Below are 18,760 nucleotides of genomic sequence, written 5' to 3' on the forward strand. Positions count from 1 at the left end.
GGCGGGGCGCACTGACGGACGCAGCCAGGTGCGCGGAGGCGACGGCGCCGGTGAGCTCGGGGACCGCGCGCGGCGGCTGGAGGTGAGTGAGGGGCGCTGGCGGGGCGGGGGTGCAGGTGCCGAGCGGGCCTCGCCCCTTCCCACCTGTGCTGTTCCCTGTGCCGCCCAGGTGGAGGTGGCACATTTGGGCTCCGGTCCCCCGCGCACAGGGTGACCTTGGCTGAGTCGCTGCTACACTCCGGACCTCAGTTTCCCCATCTGTACCGTGGGGCGGGGTGGGAGGGGGCGCTGGAGAAATCCCGAAGCTCTCGAGCAGCCCCGGAGCGGGAGGACGCCCCGACGCGGTGAAGCTACTTACCGGGGCTGCGCTGGGGCTCCGGCCCTCGAGCCCCAACCCGCAAGCACATCGGGGGCCGGGGCAGCGCGGGCCGACGGGTGGGCACCAGACCGACGGGTCTGCGCCCCCTAGCCGGCTCTGGGAAACGCGGGCTGGGCTCGGGCCGGGTTGACCAACATGGGCGCCCGTGGGGTAGCAGAACGGCGTGTGCTGGCTTCGCGTCCCACTTCCCGCGGGCGGGGCGGCGGCGCAGTGCTCTGGCCGAGAGGGCGAGGCTTGCGGGGACGCGGGACCTTCCCGCCGCGGGGACCACCGGCAGGACCCCCTGGGGAAATCGAGGCCCTTCCTGAGCGCCTGGGGGCAGAGAAGGAACTGTCCTAAGGGCTCTACAGCAGATTCTCACAACACCCCGACCATTCCCCAGTTTGCCAAGGTGAGAGACCATGGAGGTGAAGTGAGTGGAGGGCGGGGTTCCTTCCTAACCACTGCACTGTGGATCAGGGGCTCCAACCGGGCCCTGACAAGACCTCTTTGAGGACTCTGGGGGGGAGGGAAGGGTCTCCCTTGCTCCCTACCCCCACCCCAGTTTATGGGCTTACCCTAGATTGGGACAAGGGCCCCCTGTGTTCCATGTCTGGGTTGTCTACAAGGGACAAGAGTGAGCAGGAGAGCACCAGACCAGCCCACCCCCCACCCTACCCTGACTGACAAGTGGCACTGGAATAAACCAACTTGCTGTGTGATCTGGAGGCGAGTCCCTGTCCTCTCTGCGGTGAGAGGGTGGGCAGAGTGACCCCTGAGGGGACAGCTGCATTAGAGACAGCGGTGACCCTGCTGGGTGGAGGGGCAGTCGGAGGGTGCCTCACCCCTGTCATGTTGCAGGGTGTAGGGTGAGGCTAGACACTGATCAGAGGGACTAGGGTATGCTGGGGTCAGGGACTGGAAGTCGTGCTGGTGCCCACCAGCCTGTCACCAAACCCAGGTCTGCCCCCATCCTGTGCTGGGGGACGGAGCCACAAACCAACCACCATATTACCTCAAGCAGTGGGATGGGACTTCTCAAGGGAGTTCGAAAATGCCTTTTGGAGTGGGGTCCCCTGCCTCTGTCTCTATGAGATCTTGGTTTGGTTCTTCCTCCTCTCTGGTCCTCAGTTTCCCCATCTGTACAAGGGGAACGGACTAGAATCACTCTATTTTGATATTCAGAGAACTTCCAAAAGGCAAGTGTTTTGCTGCTGTGCTACCCTGGCTCCCACTGTTTTCAGGGTGGCCTGCAGGGTGGCTAGCCCCCCCCCCCCCGCCTCCCCAAATTAAGCTGGCACCTAAATTAAGCTGTGATTGGAATCAGCTTTAATGGTTAAAATAAGGCCTTTAACCCCTTCCCTCTCTGGTTAGCTATTGCCCTTCCCCTAAGGTGAAAAAAAGAAAAAAAATCCTGCGGCATTCAGGTGCCTGCGGCTCAACTGAGCCCTAGCCTCTTGGGTCAGCACTTGATCTAATCTCCCCATTCTAGAGTTGGAGGGACTGAGGCTGCGGAGGGGACGAGATCTGCCCAGGCTAGTTCTGTGAGTAGAAGGCAGCAGAGCCCCCTTTTCTTGGGACAGAGCAGCTCCTTGATAGGGGAGGGGCGAGGGGCAGAGGAGCATCTGGAAAAATGGGAGGAGTGCAGGAGGAAACTTTTCTATATGTCCTTGTCACCCCGTGCCTTGTGTCCGTGGTTGACACTTGTCACCCTGAGCCTACTTTCAGCTCTGGGAGGTGGACTGGGCCTGGGTCAGCACACTCCCTCCACCTGCCAGCGCTGCCATCCCAGGGAGCTGTATACACCTGCAGGCCCAGGGGCCTGGCCTGGGAGGCACCTTTTCCTTCAGGGCAGCTCCCAGGCTTCCAGACATGAGCTCATCAGAGCTGTTGATGCCAGGAAGGGAGGGACCAAGGGGGGAAGCAGGCAGAGCTGCCTAGCTGGGGGAACTGCAGGCCCCCAGGGAAGTGGATGGGTGGAGGATTTGCAGGCTCTGGCCCCCATTGTCATGTGGAGGCAGTGACAAGATAGGCCAGCAGAGGGTCAACTGGGGTGGGGGTGGGGGTGGCCAAGTGCCCTGGGCTGCAGGGCAGGGACCTGGGTGTTAAGCTGATCTCTGCTGCTCGCTCGCTGGCTGTGTGACCTTGCGTGAATCCCTTGCTCTTTATGGAAACCTCAGTGTCCCTGGATAGCAACGAGATGGGGTGGGTTCTTAGGCACCAGGGTTACAATAGTGAACAAGGCAGGTCCCTGCCCTCAAGGAGCTTGCATTTTAACTGGGGAGATAGACAAGAAAAAGAACAGCAAAGAAATAAATAAGGTATTTTCAGGTAGATAAAAGTGGTGTGTGTATATATATATAATTTTTATTTATTTATTTTAACCCATCCTGCTAAGATAGAGAACAGTTGGAGGGGCTACTTTGTGTTGGTGGCTAGGGAAGGCCTCCCTCCCTCCACTGGAGTTGAGACCTGAGTATTATTTGAAGGAGTGGTCATGGCTGGCTTCATGGAGGAGGTACCTCCAAACTTGGATCTAGAGATACGGGAGCGATTTGGTTGGAAGGAAGGGTATTTCAAAGGACAGTAAATGGTTTACATGAGGAGCTGGGGTGGAGGTGGGGTAGCCATTGGCTCTAAGTTATGAAAATGCCTTCATCCCTCACGGCTTCAGGCTGCAGACCCAAAGGAACCACAGGCCTGTGCTCTGGTCAGAGGAGTGGCTGGGCTCTGCTGAGTTAGGCCTGTGTATGTGTGAGCTCATAGTCCTTTGTGAACTGTCCCTAGATACTGGGGCTCAATCGCTACCCAGTGTGGCCAGAGGGGGGAATCAATGTGGGGACGGCCTCCAGGCCCTGTAATTCCAGAGGCTTACAAAAGCCCTCTCTCTCCAGAATGAAATCTTTACCAACTGGCCACTGCCTGAAATTCCTGCCTCCTAGCTTCATCTTTTCCACTTGGTGAGGCAGTGTCTTATAGGACTGTGACTCCCCTCCCCTGCCCTCCCCTGCCCAGCTTCCCAGGGCTGCGGCAGGTGAAACAAAGTTCAGTCTACTCCTATGTGACCTGCTTCCTGCATGGCTGATACACGGATACGGTGACTAGACCCCTGGGTTCTCCTCCCGACTGGCTGGGAGGTCTTAACCCTATTATATAACCTCTCTGGGCTTTTGTTTCCACATCGGTAAATAGAAAAAATAATAAGCCCTGTCTTTACTGTTTTGAAATTAAATGATGGTAAATGCTTTAAAAAAAAAAAAGATAAGTGTTACTTATTAAATAGTATGGTCATGTTTTGATCTCTGTTAAACTAGCAAGCCTTTGAGGAGACAGACTCTAGCTCAAGACTCACATCTCAGTATAAATTTTTGACGTTTGGCCAGGAACAGGTTTTGATGGCGGGAGGACGGGCACAGCACAGTGGAAAAGGGCCTGGACCGCACTTCAGGAACAAATACTTGAACCTCCAGTCTTAGCTGACTGGCTGGTGGTCTTGGACAAATCACTTGTTTCCTCTGGGGCTCAGGCTTGGGTTCTGAGCTGCTATGAAATGGGGTAGGAAGGATGCGAGGGGATCCTGGGGGTGAAAGAGCTCAGCAGACACCGAAAACATGGGGCCAACAGGAGGGACTAGGAAGGGGCAGGCTGGATGAGCCTCACAGACAGGAGAGTAAGCTGACTTGAGACTCTTATGCCTAATCTTCTGGAATAAAATCTCTTGGAGACTAAGAATGTTCGACAGATAAAAACCAAAGTTCTTGAAAACTGGTTGCTATTTATGGTTACTTACTATGTGCCAAGGACATTCTAAGTTCCTTACATGTCAACAACTCCATGAAGTAAATACTATTATTATCAACATTTTACAGATGGGAAACTAAGGCACAGAGAGGTTAAGTGGGCTTCCCAAGGTCACACAGCTGGTGGGTGGCCAGATTCAAACCCAGGCAGTTTGGCTCCAAATCCTGGGAACTCAGCTTCTGCACAACACAATCTTTCCTGTTTTAGATGGAGTGCCAGAGGCTCAGAGAGGCCAGGCCACCTGCTTAAGAACACACAGCATTCCTCTTTGATCTTCCTCATCTCTGTCCCTCAGGTTCTGGAAGGAGGAACCTGAGGTCTAGGGTCTGGGGTTCTGAGGTTGGCCCTTAAGCCAGCTGAGCCTCTGTTCTCCCCACCTGCCCTCCTCCCCTGGGAGTAGGTCAGGGAGGATCAAGTGTACCCTGGGAGGGCTGTGGGCATGGAGGCTCTGCCAGGACCTGACGAATGGGCACCATCAGTGTCATGGAGCTCGAGTGAATCCCAAGAGCTTGCGTTGTAGTGAACTCCTGCGGAGTCTGGCATGCCTCCCATCACTATACAGATGGGGGAAACTGAGGTCAGACAATCCAGGGACCAGCCAGAGGTCACACGAGTAGGAGGTACTCTTCCTCCCGAGCCCTCCTGTCCTGCCTTCTGGGATGCTTAGTACTTGTGGGCTCCAAGAGGAGATGGGACTTGGGGACCTTCCCACTGATCCCCAAGGTGGCTCAGCCAGGACACGATTCCTGATACGGGGCTCTTTGGGAGGGCACATGGAGTTGGGGGATGGGGAGGGTGCCGATTAAAAAATAGACTGTCACGCGCATGGGGAACAAGCATGCCACCACCCAGCCTGTGCCAGTTGGCTCCCCCATGCCCAGCTGCCAGGCCCCACTCAGGGCTCCCGCTGGGGGCTCCGCCCACCCCACCCTGGCTCTGGGCCTGAGGCTGAATGCTCTCCCTCCTCCACCCCTGCCCAGCCTCCAGGCAGATGGTGCTCTCACTGAGCCTGGGTGGGCTTGAAGCTTAGCTGTTGGCTTTAAGCTGTGCCTGTGGGGTCTGGTGTCACCACACACTGGCTGTGTGGCCTTGAGTGGGGCTCTTTCCCTCTCTGGGCCTCAAACACAGAGTAATGCTACCAATTAAAGCTCTTTATAGCTTCCAAAGCCTTTGCCAGATGCCATCGCCCATTTAGACCCAAAAAGAGCCCTAGAGAGAGACCCACCGGCCTCGGAGAGTGATATGACCTGTGAGGCCCCCTCAGCTGGAGAGTGGCAGAGCACAGGACTAGAGGCAGATGATCTTGCCAACCCCAGTCCTGTACAACTTCTTCAGGGTGAGCAGGGCCAGAAACCACGGAGGTGGGAGGCTTTGCAGTAGTGACGTGAGCAGTGTTTTCATCCATTTATTCCCTCATCCCGTCAACAAATGTTTATTGAGCCCCAGCCGTGGCCTACACACAGAGGCAGGGACTGAGCGGAGCAATGACAGCCAAGGTCCCTGCCCTCAGGGCTGCTAACCACCATCAGTCAGGGCAGACTGACGCTTCAAAGATACAGTGGAATTACAGATGTAATGAGAGTTTGGAGGACAGGCAGAGGAATGCAGCCTCCCAGGGCGGGCAGCCCTCCCTGAGACCCGTAAACAGACCTGAAGGATAAGTGTGGCCAGAAAGGGACGACAGAGAGGGTGAGGACGAAAGGGCTCTAGGCAGAAGCAGCAGCCACTGCCAAAGCCCTGGGGTGAGGAAGTGCTTGGGCCCTGTCTGAGCACTTGAAGGAGGGCCAGCACGTCGCCCAGAGTGTATGGCGGGGAGGCAATGGGGGGGGGGGATAGGAGGAGCGCTGCTGAGGCGTGTGGGTGCAGGGGCAGCAGGGCTGGTCATGCAGGGCCTGGAGCCTGCCAAGGGGTCCGAGGCCCATCCTGGGAAGGAGGAGCGGTTCCCAGTGCTGGTCTGGGAGGCTGGTCTTGCCTTCTGGCTCCTTTCCCATGGGTCTGCACCCTGGCAGAGCCGCCCTGGGGGCCTTCAGCACTCCGCCAGCTGCTTTACCCAACAACTGAACGCACAGTGCTCATCAGGCCAGCTCATCCTCTCAGTTTAATGGCTGCCTGATGCATCGTGCCTTCCACGAGGTTCTGGTGGCCCATCAGGGCCCAGATGCAGGTTGCTGAGAGCAGGGTCTTAGCTACTCACTCCAGCTGAGTGCCTCTGTTCAGGATAATTCTTGTTTCCTTTTACTCCTGTGGGAGCCCGCGGACCCAAGGAGGTCTGGCTCGTGGCTGAATGGAGGCCTGCCCCTGGACTGCCTGTCACTGCTGTCTGTCCCCTGCCCCACACCAAGCATCACCTTCCAACCCCAAAGCCCCTTAGGGCCAAACCCTAGGAGTCAGGTGGCCTGTGTTCTGAGCCCAGCTCTGCTGTATGCTCTTGGGCACATCCCTGCTGCTCTCTGGGCCTCAGCTTCTCCGTCTGTATCATAGGGAAATACTAGTTTTCTGTGCTCGAGGTACAGCCCATGGATGCAATATCAGCACCACTCAGAAGCTTCTTAGAAATGCAGACTCTCAGGCCTCACTCTAGACCTCCTGAATCTGAATCTGCATTTGAACCACATCCCTGAGCAATTATGTTAAATGTATATTAAAGTTTGAGAGGCACTGTTCTAGGTCAGTCACTTTTAAACTTAAAAAAATTTTTTTAATTAGGGGCGCTCGGGTGGCTCCGTCAGTTAAGTGTCCGACTTTGGCTCAGGTCGTGATCTCATGCATGGTCCGTGAGTTCAAGCCCCGTGTTGGGCTCGGTGCTGACAGCTCAGGGCCTGGAGCCTGCTTCAGATTCTGTCTCCCTCTCTTTCTGACCCTCCCCTGCTCGTGCTCTCTCGCTCTCTCTCTCTCTCTCTCTCTCTCTCTCTCTCTCAAAAATAGATAAAAGTTAAAAATTTAAAAAAAAATTTTTTTAAATTAAAAGTTATAGAATCTTCTTTTCTCTCAGAAGTTTTACATAGGAAACCACCCGTAAGAGAGGAACCACCCACTCTATATTTATTCACATGAATAGGGAGGGGAGGAGTGTGGAGGGGTGGTTGAGGCCTGGGCGTATTAGGATGGGCATCAGAAGGGAGGGGGAAAAGAGACCAGGAAGAGGGTGGGGGTGGTGCTTGTTCCTTGTCCCTGGAGAGCCCCTGACCAGGTGCCTCTAAGAGCCTTTTCCACTCTTACCTCCAGGGTCCTCTGTCTTATGAATTTGGGAAGGTGGGCTTGGAAGGAGGGCACTTGACCATCCACAGCCTAGTGACGTCTTTCCCTTCTCGTCCCCATCTTGGTGTCCTGTTCTCTTCCCTGTGGAATTCCTGAAAGGGTAGCTGCTGCTATTCTTAGCATGACAGGGTAGTGAGGAGAGAACATGCTAGTGCATTATTTATGCCTCTGAGTCAACAGGATTACATTCAGGGCTCCAAGAACACCGCCCTCCCCGGATGCCGCTTGTTGTCACTGCCTTGGCAGAAGGGGGGGCACTTCCCACCACCCATAACCCATCCCTTCTGTCTCTGACCATTCCTGCTCAGTGCCTTCAGCCTCCAGGCTGGGAGATGGGTCAGGAAATAGAATGGTAAACTGGGACGAGGACTGAGTGGCTTTGGAGATATCATCTCTACATTCATTCAGCACGTATTTACTGAGCACGTATTACACGCAGTAGCCGCGGGCACCCTGGCGAATGAGGCAGAGTCTCTGCCTCCAGCAACTCACACTTTAGCCTATGAGTTAATGGTGCTGTGTCATCACAGGAGCCTCTGTGCCAGGCCTGAAACCGGGTGCTTAGCACATAGGAGACCTAGCCCTCACAGTCACCCTGCAGGGTAGGAATTAGGAGACCCCTTTACAAAGGACGAGACTGGGCACAGCATTTATAAGACTTGCTCAAAGTAGTGATCTGCTCAACTGGGGTTTGAACTCAGGCTGACGGGGAGAGAAGGACCACACCAGGTCAAATGGTAGCATGTAACGTTACGGCTTTGGAAAGCCACTGCCCTGACCAGTGAGAGGAACACTATGGCTAGTTAAGGAACTCAACTATCTGAGGCTGTCCTGTTCTCAGTGAACCGTGAGAAGTCATGTGTGTCCAGAGTTTTCGTAAACCTGCAGTGGAAGGACAGGTGCATTGTGGGCCGGACATCAGAACCATCGGGGATGAGGGATAAGGCCCCAGGGTGGCACATCTCGTGAGACTGAGCCAAGGTCTGTGTCTGGGAGCTGAAGACCTGCATTCTGGGAGATCCTGGCCAGGCCCCTTGGTCTCTCTCTGCCTCAGGTGCCTAATCTATAAAATAGTGTAACAATTCCTGCTCTGCCTCTGTCTCTGATGGATGCGAAGGTGCTGGTAGAACTTTAAAAGGGTGCGTGTTCAAGGGATGGCGTATGATTCTGTAAATAAATATATTTTCTTAAGTGCATTGTTTGTTGACATTATGGGGTCTTGCTAGGTACCCAACTGTGTTCCAAGCATTTCCCCGTATGTCAGTTCACTTCCACAAACATGTTTATAAAATCACAGCCCCAGTGGGTCCCCAACGTGGCTTGCTTCAGAACCCATCAGGGGGACTGTTCATGTGGATAATCTGTGGTCTGGGTCTGGGGTGAAGCCCAGGAATGTGCATTTGGGATACACCTCCCGAGGGATCCTATACCACTTACAGGATTCTGATCTGGGCCAGAGAGGAGATGTGCTCGAGGCCTCATGATGGGTTGGAGACCAGACTGAAACTGAAAGCCAGACCTCCGGCTCCCTGTCTGGCCCTTTCTTCCTACTCTTCAGCTGCCCCTCCCCGCCGCCCTAAGCAACCTCAAAGGATGAAGCCAGGGACCAGGATTGTGACAGGCGATGGTGCTGGAAGCAGCTGGTGGCATTTACAGTGCTCCCCGAGGCATTTTACATGGCTTGTCCATTTAATTGCAGTATGGGGAGAAAGGGGGACATTCTTCGGAGTGACAAAATCCACTGGCACATTTGAGTATCAGGTGGTAGATTTTAATGTACCCCTAGAAAGAGGAAACCATGGCCGAGTTGCAGAGAGCCTGGAGAAGAGAATGTGACCCACCAGCAGTGCACTTCACATTCTACAGCAGCACGTGCCCTCTGGGCAGGGGTTGTCTGAGAGCTCAGTCACCTGGAGACCGGGCGGGCTGGTGGGAGAGAAATGCATGGGCCCTCCCACGAGGCGTATGCCTGCTGCGTGTGGATCCGTGCCAGCCTGCCACCTGAGGACCTGTGCCTCTCACCCGCATGACTGCAAGTGCTTGCAGGTCACGGGCAGGTTCTGCCCGCCCTGTGTGTGGGTGTGCAGGCGAGCCTGCGCACACTTTGCCCTCTGTAGTGCAGGTGTGAAGCAAGCAGAAGGAGGTACGGCTGCAGTCTAGGCTATCGCCAGCATGAAGAAGCTGTTGAGAATGCGTGCGTTGCAGGGTGTGCGTGCACGTGTGTGCACAAATGGCTGCAATGCAGGGGGATCCCTAAGACCCTGAAGGGCCGCGGTAGAAGGGCCATTAGAGAGCTTGGTTTCTCCATCTGTGCCCCACCTCCCCATTAGGTGCACCGTCGTCGTCAAGCCTGCCAGGTGCGAGCCTGCCTCGGGACCTTAACACCAGCTGTTGCCTCTGCCTGCTCTCTCTTCCTAGACAGGCACGTGCCTCACTCCCTCACCTTCTTCTCTTCTTTACTCAGGCGTGACTTCTCAGTGACTTCCGTCACTCTACTTACCTTTGCAGACCACTCCCCACCCCATGCAGTCGGCTGATGTCTTATCCCTGCTTTATTTCTTTCCATAACATTTACCTTCTGACTTACTTGTATAGTTACTCATATATTTATTATCTTGCCCCCCTACCAGAATGCAAACAGGGATCTCTGTTACTCTTCCTGGCTGTGAACAGTGCCTGGCCCTTAGTTGGCGTGCAGTAAATATCTGTTGAATGAATGAGTCCATGCACCACCTATACTTATTTCCTTTAAATTGTCTAGCTTTCATTACTGAAATATCTACTTTTACCTCTCCCTAAGCAGTAATACGCCTTTCACAGGGCTGACGTGTTCATTATACCCCTCTGCCAATACACATGTGAAATTTACATAACTCTTAAGATTTCAGATTATCAGGGTACCGTTTAGATCCTTTTGCTGCCACTGGAGGTATAGGGGCACCGTTCTCTAGGAATCACTGTTCCAGTCCAGTCCCTTCTTGGAACACACAGGCAAACTGAAGCCCAAAGAAGGTCAGGAACTAGTCCAGCATCTCACCCAAATTGTGACAGGACAGATACCAAACCTCCTGGCCTCCAGTCTTCTGGACTAGACTTGCCTCTAAACTGCCTTTGTAGTTTGAGGGACGAGGGGAGGGCAGCGCTGGGTGATCTAGCCTCTCCTCTGGCAGCAGAATCCTCCTGCTGGAGGGGAGCCAGACCGGCCTGGTAATTGGTGAATGGCATAGGGGGCATGGCAGGGTCAGCAGCCTCCAGCACACCCAGGGCCACAGTGCCCTCCAGGCTGTGGGGCTGTGCACGGAGAGGTGGGAACAGCCTTGGCTGCACCTTCCCTTGTAGGACTCTTGGATCTGGGGCCACTCCAGGGCGGCCTGGACACTTACATCTAGCAAGAGGCAAACGTGGGCTTCAAACCTGGTTCTCTCTGCCACAGCACATTAGCTAGAGATTGACGCTGGGGTGCCCTTGCAGACAGGATGCTGGGGCAGGAGGGGGTGTGAGGGTGAGGGCAAGTTGGGCTGTGTCTGACTGCGAGCAGAATAGCAAAACCAGACCCAGAGAGGGCTGGAGAAGGGAGGACAAGAGAGAGACAGACAGACAGAGCCTGAGCCCAGCAGAATCATGCACAGGTGGATTGTGCAAAAGGCTGACGTTAAATCCCCCTCAGGTGTGCACAGTAGTTTCTACTGTAGGAATCACACTGCTGTAGCTCACGTATTCAGCAGCGACTCTGCAAAGCAGATCTCATCATCCCTGTTTTCCTGATGAGGAAGCTGCGACCCAGAGAGGTGAGGTGACTTACTAAAAGTAGCCTGCCAGTGGTACGGGACGCCTTGCCGCACAGGGCGTGGGAGGCGCACAGGCCGCACCTCTGGCTGGACTTGGTAGAGGAGGGCTTTCTGGGAAGAGCAGGCAGGCTGAACGGATGTGGGAGTGAGAGGCAGGAGCCGAGGCCTCACAGCACTCGCTGGCCAAATAACCTTGGCGATTCCCCAAAACCTTTCTGAGCCTGTTTCCTCATCTGTCAAATGGGTTCAACCGCACCCCCAGGCCACAGCTTGCAAAGAGAAAATAAAACAACATACCAACATAAGGATGATACTAAAACTGAATACCTGGAACGTAAGAAGTGCCCAGTAGACAGCAGCCTGAGTGGTAAAAGCCAGGGGAGCCCTGTCCTGACAAGCTTGCCCTCAGCTGTCACCTGCCCTGACCCAGGGATTCCCAGAGCCTTCTTTGGCAGGTGTGAGCGAGCCTGGGACCCGAGAGCGTTGGCACAGCCCAGTGAGCCGCCAGGGGAGGCGGATGAGCACGCCTCTGGGGACCGGCAGCCTCCGGAGGACAGGTAGACAGGAGACGGACAGGCGGCCTCCAGGGGACAGGCAGAGGTCCCCCGAGGCTGGGGAGCTCTGCGGGGCGCTCGGCTCCTTTCTCTGTTTACCCCGCTCTGTGTCTCCACCACGGAGCCCTGCCGTCATTATCATTCCTCCTGCGTTCCTTCTCCCGGGCTATTTATTTTTCTGTGAGGAAGGAATGTGGGGAATTTACCACAGGGCGCTGGCCTTCACTTTCGCTGCAGCGGCCTCTTCTGTAAGAGGGAAGCGGCCCAGACAGATGGCTGAGGACTCGGAGGCGGAGAAGGGTCCCAGGCCGATTCCGAGGCCCCGGCGGAGGGCGGTTACGTAACCCACCCGGAGGCCCCCCGGGCAAGTGGCGCGGTGCCTCCCGTCCCGGGCATGCGCCCTGTAATATACACAGTTCCGAGGAACTCTCCTGGGACCATCCCTCTTCCTTTCCATCTGGTCTTGACTTGGGGTAGGGGTGGTGGAGGGGCGTGGGGTGGGGGTGGCTTTGAGCCTTCCAGCCTCTGCTGGGCTGGCCCCTTGCTTGGAATGCCCCCACAGCTCCATCTTTCAAGATGGAGGGCATATGCCACCTCCTCCGGGAAGCCTTCCCGGATTCCTTCATCCTAATTAATCTCTCTTCTAGGTTCTGTGTTCTCTCAGCACTTAATGGAATATTGCGCTCTTAGGTCTAATGCTGTGATTTGAGGTTTCATCTCCCTCTTTGCCCCCAGAGGTGTGGCTCCCTCCCTCCTTCCTTCTCTCCTCTCTTCTTCCAGGATCCAAGAAGGTCTTCCAGGATCTTCTAGATCTATGATCTACAGTCTAGATGAATCTGAGATCTAGAGGCTGTCTCCCAGGATGAATGGTGGGGCGAACTGGGAAGGTGATTTGGGCTGTGGGAGGGATCATCCTTCAGTCACTTATTTCCTCAACACTTACTGAACCCCTCCCAAGCGGCGGCCTCTGCTGAGCCTGGGGGCCTCCAGACAGGATGGAGGCCTCGCCAGCCCCGGCTTGCTACAGGGCCAAGAGAAAGGGCTGCATCTCGATGCAAGACCCAGCATGCTAGGCCCTGGGCTGGGTGCTGGAGACCCAGAGGTGGCCTAGGCCCACCACACCCCTGGCAGAGGCAATTTAGGGGAAACCATCTCCATCCACCCCCGCCCCCAGCTCACTACCTTTTGTTTCCTGGAGTAAACATTTTCTCTGGAAGGACAGGGTGTGGCAGTCCTTTCTGTACTCCTAAGGCTCCCAGGGCCAGGATGATGGAGGCCGGTCAGGCCTGGCTTACCAGGGCTGGACTGGGAGGTGGGAGCCTGAGTCTGAGCTTGGTTCTCTGTGAACCAGTCCCTTCCAGTTTGCTGTGCACCTGGGGCTGAACCTGACTCTCTCTGGGTCATCATTTCTGAGTCCCTAAAACTCGAATTGTAGATGAGTGTTTAGTCCAGTGGAGCAGGCAGGAGAGAGGTGGCGGCTCCCAGTCCTCAGCAGAGGACCCCACAGCAGAAGTCCAGCAATGAGCAGTGCCCGTAGCCTAAGGGGATAGCTGCCAGCTGAGGCCCATGCCCACTTGAGAGCCCTCTTCTTAGGTTCCCCCCCAACCCAGCCACCAGCCCTGCCTGATCCCAGCCCATTTCCAACAGGGAGATACCAGGAGTTGGGCCGGGCCTGCTTCCTCTGGGCCTGGGTTCCTGAGCTTTCTCAACCTATTGCTTCTTCTGACCCCCTTCTGCTCTGAGGCCCCTGGGCCAGCTTGAGCAGAGGTGGAGCACTGATCTAGGAGTCTGGATGGATTGGTGAGGGCTTCCTGGAGGAAGTGGCAGCAGGGCTGGGCCTGGAACCGTGGGTGGGGGAAATGAGTGTGCTTTGTAGGCAGAGCTCTTCACAAGGAGGGGCCCGGGCTTGGAATCAGACTCCCAGCTCCGACTCGGCTCTGCCTGCCCCTTGCTGGCTGGGAGACCGGGGGTGAGTTCTCTGATTTTGCGGCTCTCATTTTCCTCAACAGAGGTTAGGGAGCCTCCCCTCTGAGTCGCTGTGAAGGTTCAAGGAGAAAATATATGCTAAACCCTTAGCTCAGCAGCATCTGGTGCTCCTCACACGTTGGCTATTGTCATCCCCATTGACTTTGTCATTATTCTGCCAGCACTCATGGAAAGTACGGGGAACAAGGGGGGAATACAGAAGCGAAGCAGTTGAGGCCCTGCCCTGCCCCGGAGACTCTTGCAGTCTCAGGAGGTGAGGGGGGGGGGGGCGATGGGGGGTGGAATAAACCTAGACTGTGATTGCTGCAAAGCAAGACCTTGGGAGGGAGGAGGCAATGTGACCCACGTGGTAGGCCCTGGACTGGGCGCTGGGCCACCCTGTTTGAATTCTGATTGTGCCACTGCCTAGCTGCGCCTCCTTGAACAGGTCACTTCACCCCTCTGAGCCGGTTTCTTCTCTAACATGGGATGAGGGTTGCTGTAAATGAAGCAAGGACCTGGCGTGTGGTGAGCACGCCCTGAAAGGTAATTCTCACTCCTATGAATAATATGCAAAGTGATGAGGTTACTAAGTGGTGCATATAATACATTGGTGGGTCAAGGGAGGCTTTTTTGGAGGAAGGGGTGGCATTCCAGTTAGGTGGGAAGGCTGGGGCGTGTACAAAGGATGTGAGACAGAGAAGGGTTCCTGTAGAGGGGTCGGCGCAAACCACACAGGGGAGGCAGGAACTCACAGGGTGGGCATGAGAAGCATGGGCCATTGGATTTTCTCTGGCCGTTGCTGAGGGCACAGAGAGCAGGTTAGCAAGCTTTCAGGCAGGCTCTGGTGTCGGGGGCCCTGAATGCCAGGATGAAGACTTGCTGTTTGACCCTCCACATCCTGGGGGGGCAGGAGAGAGAAGTGAGTGAAGCCAGGCAGAGGAAGATGAATCTGGCAGCATGGGGCGGGTAGATTGGCGGAGGAGAGATTGGGGGCGGAGAGGCCATTTAAAAAGCTGTTGCAAAATCGGTTTTCCTGATAAAGAGCTGGGCTGAGTCATCTGTGGAGGAGAGAAGTCACATCCAGCTTCTCCGTTGCCTTCGATGTGGGATTTTCCTCTCTTTGTCAGCGAGGCAATTGGCTGCCTTTCCCGGAGGCTTTGAGAACCGAGGCCGGCTCAGCATCCAGGGGGAAGCTGGGCTGCAGAGAGGACCCAGCTGGAGTGAGTAAGATGAGCACTCGGAGGTGCCTTTGTGGTTTGGGGTGTGTGACTTAGGGCATATGGCATCCCTCTCTGGTCTCAGTTCCCCTCTGGGCATCGAGAGAAGAGGCATGTGAAGACTTCTGCCAGCCTATCAGTGGCAAGGCTGGAGCTAGGTCTGGGACTCCCATCCCTGTTCTTATGCATCTCCCATGTCCTGGCAGTCCTCCTCACCTTAGTGTGAATTATTCTCCTCCTGAGAGGAGGGCTGGCAGTCTGCCACAATTCAGTCAGGTTGCACTCACTGGGACTTTGGCGTGGATGGAGAACTCCCTAGGGAATGGAGGCTGTGTCATTTCCTCCTTTCAGCCCGGAGGATATGGGGCAGGGGCTGGCAAGGCGGTCAGGCCATTACTCAGGCCCAGTTCATCTTCCTGCCCCCAGCTGAGCCAGAGGTTGTGCAGCCAGCCATTGGTTCCTTCCTGACCCCAGCAGGGGGGCAGTTTACCCAGCCTGTTTACCTGTCCCAGTGCCAAGACTCCCGGGCGTCCACAATGGGCTGCCTCCAGCCAGTCTCTATTCCCACCTCTGGCTCCCTGTCCCACTCCACCCTGCTTGGGGCCTGGATACTCCCATTGACGGCAGCCGTGTGAAGAAGCATTTCCTTGAATTCTCTCCCTGTCCTGACCTTCTGCTCTGGCCTCCCTTCCCTTGCCCCACCTCCTTCCTTCAGATCCTAGGTCCAGACAGGCCTGGTGGGCAGCAGACCAGGCAACTACCTATAGAAGTAACAGGGGTGGGAGAAAGGGCTTATCCCTGCCTGAGCACAACTGGAACTTAGGTCTCCTGACTCCCAATACCATGCTGTTTCCACTCCCCTGGACTTTCATCTCCTAGCAGTCATTTCAACCTTAGTAAGAATGAGTTTTCTCAGCTCTTCTCCTGACAGGCAGAAGGGAGAGGATGCATGGGTTGTTCTAGGCAGCTGAGAGGGGAGAGGGCACTGCTGGGGACATCGATCATGAGATGAGGAAACAGGCAGTTCTGCAGACCATTATCCAAGAGCACTGGACCCAAAGTCTGGGGCTGAAAGGCGGAACGGTTAAGAAATGAGACTCTGCAACCAGACTTTGAGTTTGGCTGGAAAGATCCGAGCCCTGCTACTTGCAAGTTGTATGGCCTTCGACAGGTCTCTCTGAGCTCCAGTTTCATCAGCAAATTGGGGAGCATGTTAGTGCTTACCTCTCGGAGTTTGGGGGGAGAACTGAATAGGGTAATGTGTGTAAAGTGTGCGGCACGACTCCCCGGGCTATAGTGAGGGCTGCCTGATCGCAGCAGCCACTGTAGCCCTTATTCTGACGGCTGTACTTGGGGCTTCTTGTCCCCCAACCCACTTAGGGAGTTACCCCTGTTGGAGCCAGTTCTCCTGACCCCGGGCAGCTCTTCCTTGTATCTACCCTCACTCCTTCCTCTCCTGAAGGCCTGTCTTCAGAGCTCCCGATCCAATGTCCAGGGTAGGTCTTTCAAGGTCCAGCACCCCAACCTGAGAAGAGGGGGTGTATGGCTGGCACAGGAACAGGCTGCAGCCAGGCGGATGGGGGGCTCAGCGAGATACCTGCCCCCTCTGGCCCTTGGCTACCTCCTGCTTCCCTAGCACCAGGGAGCACCGTCTTGCACCTGGCTGGCCGGGGCTTGGCCGGGGGCAACAATTCCTGCGTCTGGGGAATGTTGCATGGACCTGCCTTCCCTGGCGCCCTGCAAGTGGGGGACTCTGGGGTTGGCCCAGCCCCCTTCCCTCAGCGTGGTTTGCGCAGGGTGGCAGAAATCATCTGGATTGCTGGCAGGGTCTTGCCCAAGCCTCCTGCCGGATTCCTTTTCCGTGGAGTCACTGCGGGCTGGGGGTGGGGGTACGGGAGCTTCCTTGGAGGCTGGACTCTCTCACCCCTTGGCCTTTTCTGCTGCCCTCCTCTTGTCCCAGAACAGCAGCGCGGGGCGGGGGAGGTTCCAAGCCCAGCCCGGGGGTCAGCAGACCAGGTCCTGGCCTGAGGCCCACTCTTCTCGAAGCCTCTCGAGAAGCCTCCCAGGCCAGCTTATCCCCAAGGGCCCTTCGTGCTCTCACGTTTGAGCATTTTCTAAACCCATGGCCTTTAGAACCAGTCTGGGGATAGGATGGAAGCAGAGAAGTAAAAAGAAAAACAGGAAAGTGCAGGGACATTGGGAGGTCTGGATTATTCAAACAATGAAGCACTTTCCGTGAGCCTCACACTGTGGGAACCGTTAGCCAGAAAGCCTGGTGCTGTCTGGAGTCTTGCAGAGCGGGGGGTGAACCAGCTCCACTACTTTCTGGCTTTGTGACCTTGGGCAACTCACTTTCCCTCTCTGAGCCCTGGTTTTCTCATCACTAAAAGGCGGATAATAATAGTTCGCGCTTCCATAGCGTTGTTGTGGAAATCAAATAATATGTAGAATCAACATCAGCAATTGTGGCGGAAGAAACATTGTTGGGGCTACACAGGTGTTTATCCTGACCATACCCCAGGGGGATATGATTTGTATCTGTGACTCCGCAGGACAGTCAGGTTAGAAAGAAAAATCTGTGGCAGTAGGGGACAGAACTGTGTCCAGAGATCGGGAGCTAATGTAAGGAGCACTAATGAGTAGAAGGCACCTCTTTAGGGTAGTGAGCTCCTTGCCGGTTGAGTATGTAAACAGAGACTTGTAACTCAGGGGCATGGTTTTGGCGACACAGGAATTATGTGGGCAGTTGGGCCTAGTGACCGCCATCTTTGAGATTCCAAGGTCCCGTGATTTGGGACAATAATCCCTCCCTTTCCATAACTCTGGAATGCCCTGCTGTGTGACCTTGAGAGAGTCACATTCCCTCTCAGGATCCCGATCTGTGGAGTGAGTCTCCTTTGCTAGAAAAAGCTCTGACCCCTCCAGGGAGTAGAGAAGGGTCACCAACGAGCAGTTTCTCCCAGGGAGCATGAGCCCTCTTGCCCTGTCCACTGGGCCTGATGGCAGCGAGCAGTGCTGGCGTTCGTGACCTCACCGCAGCCTCCCGGCCCTAACGTCAGTGCTCTTATCACTTCTTCTCAGTCAAGGAAGCCGGCTCCGAGAGGTGTGGTAACTTGCCAAGGTCTCACAAGTAACAAATGGCAGAGCCCGGACTTGGGCCAGGAGTCCTGGTTGCTAAGCAGGGCAGAGGAGACGAACATTGCGTGAGCCACGAAACCCCTCAAGGCCCTGCTGCGTGGCTGACTCGCCCCTGCCTACGACCCCCCGCACCCACGGCAGCGGCCTGGCCCAACCTGCAAATCCCTCATCTTTCATGGATGGGGTGATCCAGGCAGGAGAGGAGCCCTACCAGAAGGGGGCAAGCGTCAGGGACACATGGGGCAGGTTGTTCTGGAACGGTGGGCACGGGTGTGTGTGTGGGTGGGAGCCAGATCCTGATGGGAGGTGGGAAGGAGGAGGTTGGGGCCAGAGAACCTCTTCGGCTATGCTGCTCCACGGGGACGTCTTTGTTGACCCTAGCGTGAGCTCTACTCTGTGCCGTCACTCTCTGGACCTCAGTTTCCTCACCTCTACAATGGGGGTGGTGGTCAAATAGCTCCTCCGGAAGGGCCCCTGCGGCTCTGGGAGTCCGTGAATTCTGAGCCTCGCTGGCAGGATGCCTAGAAAGACTGTCCCTGGAGACCCATTCAGCATGTCATGGCCAGTGCTAATGAGGGCATGGTAGGAGGGAGGGCAGGGTCAGATTCCTCAAGAACTAATTAGCTTCCCACAGTAGGGAGGGCTGGGGGAGGATGACGGAGGGAGGAATTTTCCCAG

The 18,760-nt window shown here is 55.7% G+C and overlaps 1 protein-coding gene across 2 annotated transcripts in view; it reads left to right on the top strand.

The window, feature by feature from the left end:
* The window catches only part of SYNPO (synaptopodin), a 49,590-nt gene that overhangs the window by 24,524 nt on the left and 6,306 nt on the right, over nucleotides 1-18,760 (top strand). The window contains exon 1 of one of the 2 annotated variants that reach the window (XR_005797594.1): nucleotides 1-82. The exons of the other annotated variant lie outside the window; for it this stretch is intronic. The gene's annotated coding sequence lies outside the window, so the exon portion shown is untranslated. The remainder of the gene's footprint in view (nucleotides 83-18,760) is intronic. 2 annotated transcript variants of the gene reach the window in all.

This window comes from Herpailurus yagouaroundi, unplaced genomic scaffold, assembly GCF_014898765.1.
Source record: "Herpailurus yagouaroundi ecotype Mexico unplaced genomic scaffold, PumYag 29, whole genome shotgun sequence".
Classification (NCBI taxonomy): domain Eukaryota; kingdom Metazoa; phylum Chordata; class Mammalia; order Carnivora; family Felidae; genus Herpailurus; species Herpailurus yagouaroundi.